General features: G+C 36.3%; 1 pseudogene; it reads left to right on the top strand.

Annotated features, from left to right (window-relative positions):
* The first annotated feature begins 1,332 nt into the window (after positions 1 to 1,332).
* Positions 1,333 to 1,432, top strand: LOC127109077 (uncharacterized; annotated as a pseudogene).
* Positions 1,433 to 9,256: the final 7,824 nt, after the last annotated feature.

Genomic DNA, 9,256 nt, shown 5'->3' with positions numbered 1-9,256 from the left:
ACATATGGATAAAGGCATAACGCTAATTCCGGCTCCTAAATCGCATAAGGCTTTGTCGATGACAAATTTTCCTATGTGACAGGGTATAGAGAAACTACCCGGATCCTTGAGTTTAGGGGGCATGTTTTGGATTATAGCGCTACATTCGGCAGGGAGTGTAACGGTTTCGCTATCCTCAAGTTTCCTCTTATTAGAAAGAATTTCTTTTAAGAATTTAGCATATGAGGGCATCTGCGTGATAGCTTCGGTAAACGGAATTGTAACGTTTAATTGTTTAAGGAGATCAAAAAAATTTCTAAATTGGCCTACATCTTTGGTTTTAACAAGCCTTTGAGGGTAAGGTATAGGTGGTTTGTAAGGTGGTGGAGGTACATAAGGTTCCTTCTTTTCTAGGGTTTCCTTATTACTCTCTTCCTTTTCCTTAGGTTCACTTTCCTCAGTAGATTTCTTAGGGTTTTGGTTTTCTATCCTTGGCTCAGACGGTCCTTCCACTTCCGTTCCACTTCTCAATATAATTGCATGAGCTTGGCTTCTCGGATTGGGTTGGGGCTGTCCAGGGAATGTACCATTTGGTGCAGCAGTAGGTGCTTGTTGTTGAGCTACTTGAGATATTTGCGTTTCTAGCATTTTGTTATGGGTAGCCAGGGCATCTACTTTGCTTGCTAGTTGTTTAGTTGTTCGCCAGTGTGTATGTTCTGGTTTAAGAAATCTTTATTGGTTTGTTGTTGGGAAGCTATAAAGTTTTCCATCATGATTTCCAAGTTGGATTTTCTAGGGGTATTATTGTTAGGATTCGGTTTCTGATATCCTGGAGATATAGATGGGGCTTGATTTGGAGACTGTCCAGGTGCGTATAAAGCATTATTACTCTTATATGAGAAGTTTGGATGGTTCTTCCAATTTGGGTTATAGGTATTCGAATAGGGGCTTCCTTGAGCATAGTTTACTTGCTCTGTTTGGATTCCAGTCAAGAGTTGACATTCCGCAGGAGTGTGGCCTTGGATTCCACAGACCTCGCAATTCTGAGTTATAGCAACCACGGCGGCTGGAGGTGATACGTTTAAACTTTCAATTTTCTGGACCAAAGCATCCACTTTTGCATTGACGTGATCAAGGTTACTTATCTCGTACATGCCAGTTTTCGGTTGAGGTTTTTCCACATTCGTTCGTTCGGTTCCCCACTGATAGTGGTTTTGGGCCATGCTCTCGATAAGCTGGTAAGCATCAGCGTAAGGTTTGTTCATTAGTGCACCACCTGCAGCGGCGTCTATTGTTAACCTTGTATTGTATAAGAGACCATTATAAAATGTGTGAATTACTAACCAGTCTTCCAAACCATGGTGTGGGCAAAGTCTCATCATGTCTTTGTATCTTTCCCATGCTTCGAAAAGAGACTCGTTGTCTTTCTGTTTAAATCCGTTTATCTGGGCTCTTAACATAGCTGTTTTGCTTGGCGGAAAATATCGGGCAAGAAAAACTTTCTTCAACTCGTTCCATGTGGTGACTGAGTTGGAAGGGAGAGATTGAAGCCATCTTCTAGCGCTATCTCTTAATGAGAAAGGAAAAAGACGAAGTCGAATTGCCTCTGAAGTGACACCATTAGCTTTAACAGTATCAGCGTATTGAACAAATACGGATAAATGAAGGTTTGGATCTTCGGTAAGATTTCCAGAGAATTGGTTCTGTTGCACAGCCTGCAACAACGAAGGTTTAAGTTCAAAGTTGTTTGCTTCGATTGCGGGCGGAGCAATACTTGAATGCGGTTCATCTTGCGATGGAGCGGCGTAATCTCTAAGAGCACGAGCTGGTTCTGCCATCTCGGTTAAAGAAGGAAAAATGTTTTTGAAATCTGGAAGGTTTATAGGAGGGAGATTGTTTTCAGCACGATATTCCCGAATTCGTCGTAAGACTCGGAGATATAGTTCGATATCGTTGATTCGTAAATAGAGCGGTTCGCCTTGAGAGCGAGTGCGTGGCATACAAATCAACGAAAGAAAGAAAATAGAAGAAAAAGAAACCTTAGTCTCTACAGCGTAACGGAAGAGTTACGATATCGATTGAATAAAAGTCCCCGGCAACGGCGCCAAAAACTTGATCGCTCGACTGGGTGAGTCGAGAATGGGATACAAACTGCAAGTGCACAGTTCTATCGCGTAGTTTTAAAAGATATCGATCCCACAGGGACTTATGAATCGATATACCGTTATCTAAGGTTACTACGTAAATCTAAGGTGAAAATGTTCGATTGTTTGGGGAAAAACTAAGAGCTAAACTAATATCTAGATTAAATATTAATAAAACGGATATCGGTATGTAGTTCGTCAAAACTAGGGAATCAAGTCTTTGTCGGTTTCTTGGTTTTAAAATGAATCGTTTCGGTTAACTTCATTGGTTAAAGGTTCTATCTCAAACTCTCGCTCTGTTGAATAAACCATGATTTTATATTAATGTTGCTGTCACTTATAATTAAGTCAAAAACCATATTTTGAAAACAATAAAGTTGCAGAAACTCTTTTTAAGAAAATACTGACCGTTTTAAACACCCTTATCTCAAACTCTCGCTCTGTTGACTTAGGTTATATAATTAAATCCAAATGCTTAACTCTCGTCCTCACATCCAATCTTTAAAAATACTTTTTGGAAAAGGTCAGAATTTAATTAACTCTAAAACTTGCTCTCGCCCTGATCTAGAATTAATGCCTAACTTACACTGTCCAGTTAAAATCTCAAACTCTCGCTCTATTGATTTTAACTTCTTTATGTCTTTTACTTTTGTAAAAAATCTTGTTATTAAACCTGTAAGTTGAAACCGTAAAAAGATTGATTTTGATTTTAAGTTTAAATAGACCGACTCAGTCTTGATCCCTTATTCTGCTTACTTTACATACCGATACCTAGGCAAATTAGCCAGACATGTTAAATAAATAAGAATTTATATCATGCATAAACAGACTCATTCCAGGCAGGCAATATGAATAAACAATAGAATAAAACATTAAAATTAAATAACAATTAAAGAACCTGAATGCGTAATACAATGGTCTTGAACACTCCACCACAAGCCGGTAGGATTTGTTCTTGGATTCTTCAATTAGACAGTAAATTAAATCAAGGAAATAAAACTGGAATATAACGTAAGGTTAAATCCGGTATAAAGTTGCACAATAGTTTCCGGTGTAGAAACTATTATGCGAAAAATATCTAAAAGCTAAAACTGGAAAGGTAAATTTGCAAGGGAAAAAGAATGTAAAGCTTGCAAAAGAAATAAATAAAATAAACAATGCTAAGTTGCTGGAAAGGAAGAAAAATAAGCAAAGGCGTGAAAAGAAAATTTGGCAGAGCTTCGGCAAACTGAGCGTGCAAAAACTGAGACTTTTTTAGGTTTGTGAGATGGCTATTTATAATAGCCTTGGTAACTGCATTCCGTTTCCCACGAGTCTTCAGCATGGCTAAATACACGGCGTGGGCATAGGACACGAACTCTCTCAACGTTCTTCTTCAATTCTTCTGAGAGCGTGACTTGCGCCAAAAAGCTAGTGGAATGGTGTGACGCTCGTCACACCATGTGTGACGCTCGTCACAGGGATGCTTCTAGTGTGACGCTCGTCACAACCCTTGTGACGCCCGTCACAGGCACAACGTGCGCTTTCTTTTGGGCTGGGCTTGGTCTTTGATATTTGTTTCCTTTTTACTCCTTTCTACACCTCCTTTTCTTCCCTTTTTCACTTTTGTTTCAAAATGGGTACCTGATGTAAATAGAAAAGAAATACTGCATAATATCTGATAAAATGGGGTAAATTAAAGTAAATGATAATATAATCTAATTGAATTAAGTCTTCAAATGTGATATAATTTCATGTTATCAGACTGGTCCACCATGAACCATCACCAAAATGAAAAACAGGGACATGATCTTAAAGAAAAAATGGCACTGAGCTTGAATTTGACCTTCATTCACTCCAATTCAAAATATATTGAGAGATATGTGGAATTGAAATTTGAGGTACATGAACTAAGTTGCTTCGATTTGGCCTTAAAGTAACTCAATCTTCTTGCCTACATTGGTAGGACTTCAGACAACCAAAGAATCAATGGAATTGAGCAAGAATTTAAGAGAATCGAAGATTTCAAAATTTCTGAAAAATACCTTCAATGAAGGTCTGGATTCGATGGATCTTGATCTTGCTTGTGCTTGGACTCACTCCACTTGCTTGCAAGAGAAGAATTGAATGGTTAAAAAGCAATGGATTCCTGGAGAATTGAATTCCAAAATAGTGGAGATTCAAGCTGAAATTCAAAAGAATTTTCCAGGCTTATCATTTGAGAAGTGAGGGTTTGCAATGGGGGATCAAAGTTGGCGCCAATCTCTATCAAATTCTGAGCAATTGAAGCTCTATTTATAGCTGAATTGGTTGATAATTGCACACTCACTTTCACTTTCCAAATTTGGAAAATGGTGATGCAATGGTTCATGGGCGCGTATAGGCCCATCAAATGATTGCTTGAGGTCCAAAAATGCATATCAGATACTTTGAAGTAAGCTTGGATAGCAAGTCAAATGTGCATTGGTGTTTGAAGCTTGATCCTTGCCAAGTGATGTCATTCTGTTTAAGCCATGCGCAGCCTATGCATTTCATGTCCAAAATGAATGAATTTGAGCTCTTTGGAAAGGTGAGATCAAGAGGAACAAGTTTGATGTTGAACTTTTTTTCATTTGGAGCTTGGAACTTGGAGAAATTTGAGGTGGAAGTTTGGAAAGTTTTGACATATCAAAATATTTCTAAGTGTCAAGTCATATGTCTCAATATTCCACATTGCTTAACTTTTTCTATGAGCTTCAAATGAGAAACATGTCTTGATCAAATTTGTAGCTCTCTCAAATACCTTCAAAATAGTCACTAATTTCATGTCATTTGGATTTGAAATGATAGAGTTATGAATTTTTGAAGTTTGGAAAAATCACTTGATCAATGGTATAGGTCAAAAGTGACCTATAATGTAGCCTCATATCGCATGCTCAAAAAAGTTGAATTAGCTTCCTCTCCAAATATAAAAGTTGAAGTAGACACATTGAATTTGATTTTTCAACTTGGAAATCTTTCATCTCATAAAAAATGTGCAAGTTATGGCCTTGGGAAGTTGACTTTCAAATTAGGGTTTAAACAAAATGACCTATAATGTTTCAACATAGAAAATAATTTTCTAAGCAAAAATAGCTCTAGGTCTCAACATGAAAGTTGTTTGTAATGTCATTTAGAGAAATATTTCTCTTGGAATCATTTTCATATGGTGAAAATTGTAGGATATAGGGTCTAGGGAAACCCAGTTTTGATCAGATGAATTCATCTGGCCAACCACCATCAACCAACTTGCTAATTTCCAAATCTCTTGACTTTCTTGGCTCATGGTAGATCATATATGCATAAGATGATGAAATTTGAAGTGTCCCTTGAGAAATTTGATCAATTGGTGGATATCTTGTTGGAGAAGTTACTCAAGATACCCAGTCAAACTAGGGTTTCCAAGGCAAATCACCCTCAAACTTTTGAAGAAAACTTGATCAATATAACATGTAGAGAACATTGGGACTCATATATGATGTTCATAGCCATTATTGAATCAATTATTGGTTGCGCTTTTTGTTCATGAGGGTCTCAAACCCTAGATCTGATCTTGATGAATCAATGAGATCATGCCCTACCTACAAAAGAGTTAGGGAAATACAAAGACATATTTTTAGTATTTTGGTTAGTGAAATGATAAAATACAAGTATGATATAATCACAAAGTACTTGGTGATCTCTCCCAAAACAAACCCAATGAAAGAGGGGTAAGGAGGATGCCAAGGTATGATCCCAATGCTTATGCTTATGATGAAATTGCATGAGGGATCTTAGGGTCAAAATTGGGGTCTTACAGGTGCATCTTTGGGAGATCGGCTTCACCGGGCCTCAAAGGTGTGTTGTGAAAATCTGCTCTTTGATATGGCCTGAGGAGACCTCGGTGCATCAAGTGAAAATCATATGGTGCCTATGGGAGGCACCCCGATACTGGGTCGAGACCCGACATTAATTGTGAACTTGTGGTATCTGGGCATCATTAATTATGAACTTGTGGTATCTTCTGATGTCGCCATGCTAAGTACCCCGATACCGGTGGGAGGCACGAGCGCAGTCAGGTCGGACGGTGGATTGCGAGTCTTAGGCCCGACCTTCATGGAAATTGCCTTCAAACCCCGATGTAACCCTAAATATAAACCTGTGACCCTTCTTTTGCTTTTCCGCGAACTGCTCGAGGAAATAAGAGGTCTGAACCCGATGAATCGTGATATAAACGTTGATAATCGGAACCAACAACGATGTATCTCAGTGTTCACCTCTGAATGCTCTTGATTTCGAGATCTCTAAAGGTTGTGCATGTTGAAACTAGAAGGTTATTGCAGATTCGCGAAATGTGTGAAAATCAGAAGTCAATTTCGTCTTGATTTGGTGACCTAAGGAGGTTGCGAACTGGTCACTTTGAAGATTCAGATCTAAATTGTAAGATTCCAAATCTAAAAATTCTACGTTTGTTCGATGGATTTTCATTGAAAATGTAGGAATCGAAAGTCGATACATCTATAGGCGCCAATGTTCCGTTCGAGTACCAGAAATTGATGCTCTAGCCCCCCAAAGGAACCAAAAATGAAGACAGTTGGATAATTGATTATCTTGAACGATGACTATGGTCTCTTTTATGATGACACATGGTAGATCTACATGGTTAGCACTCTAACGTCAAAGTCAGATCAAGATTCAAGATGTAAACTTAGAATGTCAACTATTAATACATTAGGTCGAATAGAGTGGACTTGAGATAAATTAGATTTTGATCAATTGAACTTTTGATCGATATATATATATATATATATATATATATATATATATATATATATATATATATATATATATATATATATATATGATAAAGATTTTTAGAAAACCTTTTTTCCTTTGCAAAAATAGCCAGGTCTACTCGATTCCTTCTAAATTCTATAAGCCATATCAAACTAAACTAAACTGTTCACAACTTTGAAATGCCTCCCAAAATTAATTGAGTCATTTTTTTATATAAAATTGATTTTGGTTGAAATTGAATTAAAGATAAGTAAATTTATATTGTAATAAAATTTTGTAAAATAAATTAAAAAATAAATACACATAAAAATTTTGTTTAATTTAAAAAGTTACAAATTCTTATTGTCTTATTTTGAAGTAAAAAAAAAAGTCCATTTATTTCAAATTTTTAAAAGTAGTATTTATTATATTACATATTTTTGTTGAAAAAATATTTACAAAGATTTTTTTGAAAAAAAATATATAATTAAAAACATATGTTACAAACTTAGCTATGTACAAACTATGATCCAAACTATGTTACAACAATTACCTTTAATTAGGATTCAAATTCCAAACATAGCTATGTACACAAGACTTGATGAAAATTAGCAGACAAGAAAAACAATACACAATCAGACACGCTGCAGAAGTGAATATGTTGTTTGATCAAGCAGAAAAGAAGTTGTTAGAAGCAGCAACAGCAAATTGTGTTTTGGGTTCCAACACACACTGAACAAGTTGCTTCTTCTCCTCCTTCAACTTGGAAACCATTAGTGAAAAACAAGACATGTCAGTCTCCCATGTTTTTACAGCACCACCATTGGAAGCAGCAGCGGTGTTTTTAAAATTCTTGACTCTTCTCTCATACTCCTCAGCAACTAACATAGCAATGTCAGACATATTTGTTGTACAATAATGTGAAACTAATGAGATTGGTTTGTGTTGGTTATGTGTTTTTTGTTGACCAAAAGAAAAAATTATTTATAGGAAGGGTTTTGGATTAGGATGAGTTTGGAGGCATGAATAATGTAATACACTTTTGTTGTGGGTGGGGGCACTTGTTTTGTTTGTTTGTAAAAGGTTAATGCGCCAAGGATAAAACCGTGTTGGGTTCGGTGGTATTTTAAGAAACAAAGTGGGGGGCGCCAATCGAAAAGTTGTTATGTACTTACCATGTAATGTTAGTAGGTTGTATAGGTGTGAAAAATATGATTACTTAAATTATATACTTAAATTAAATTATTTTGTAATTTATTCTTGGAAATAGAAAAAAATGATTTTTTAAAAAAAATTATTCATTTTAGAAATTGAAAAATTGGAAAAAAATTATTTTAAAATTATTTAAAATATAAAACCGGTTTATAAATACAAATTGATTATAAACCGGCTTATAAATTTAAATTGATTTTAAATTAATTTTAAATTGATCTTAAACTATTTTAGTGATTAAATGTACTTTTATTGAAATGGAAATTAAAACAAATCATTACATGGTTTGATTTAGTGCATTTCATGAACTACAAACATCTCTAATGTGTTGAGTAGACGTGTTGAGTAGACATGATGACCTGGTGATGACATCGGGGAGCACTCCTCGCATCACACATGTTCGGTCTCTTTCAAAATTATCTTAGAAGTAATTTTAAGAATTATTTACTCAAATAATCCACTTTTTCAAAAAAAAAAAATCCAAAATAACTCACTTTTCATATTATTTCCCAAACTACCCCACTTTGAAGAGGTGGCGCTAGATGAATTGACGTCTGCTCTCTAAGTTAAAAAGGTGACGTCAATTGGATTGACTTATGCACCTAGTGTTGCCCATCCAATTGGCACCTGTGTGTTAGGTTTTAAAGGAGGCGCCAATTGGTCTGGCACCAATGTGTGTTGTGTAATTTTTTTTGAAAAACAATGTATATTTTAGATAAAAGTTGAAATCAGACCAATTGATATTAATATTAATATGCGTTTACATACGATAACCAAAAAGACTAATGTCGTTGACCAGGATGACCTAACCGACCTCCGGTACCACATCCCCGAGCTACCCAAACGCGTGGCCCTAACCCACGTTGATGATTAACCCCAGGTGTTTGAGTATTTAAGAGCCCTGGAACATCACCACCACCTGCAGGAGATTGCCTAAGATATTCAGACAAATCCACGGAGTCCTATGTATGCAAAGAAGTGATACCGCCATAGTTGAGTTTGTGACCCATGTCAGAGTAGTTGGGTTGTGTTTGAGTTATTGAAGGGCGACCAGGACGATTGAAGGACGACATTGGTATGAATGATGCGTTGAGGAAATGTTGAAATGATTGTTGTGGTGTTTGGTAGTCATATGGTTGTTGCATGTTTTGGTTTTGTGATGTTTGACC

This window comes from Lathyrus oleraceus, chromosome 7, assembly GCF_024323335.1.
Source record: "Lathyrus oleraceus cultivar Zhongwan6 chromosome 7, CAAS_Psat_ZW6_1.0, whole genome shotgun sequence".
Lineage (NCBI taxonomy): Eukaryota > Viridiplantae > Streptophyta > Magnoliopsida > Fabales > Fabaceae > Lathyrus > Lathyrus oleraceus.
Note: the sequence above shows the minus strand (reverse complement) of the source record. Positions and strands in the feature narration are given on the sequence as shown.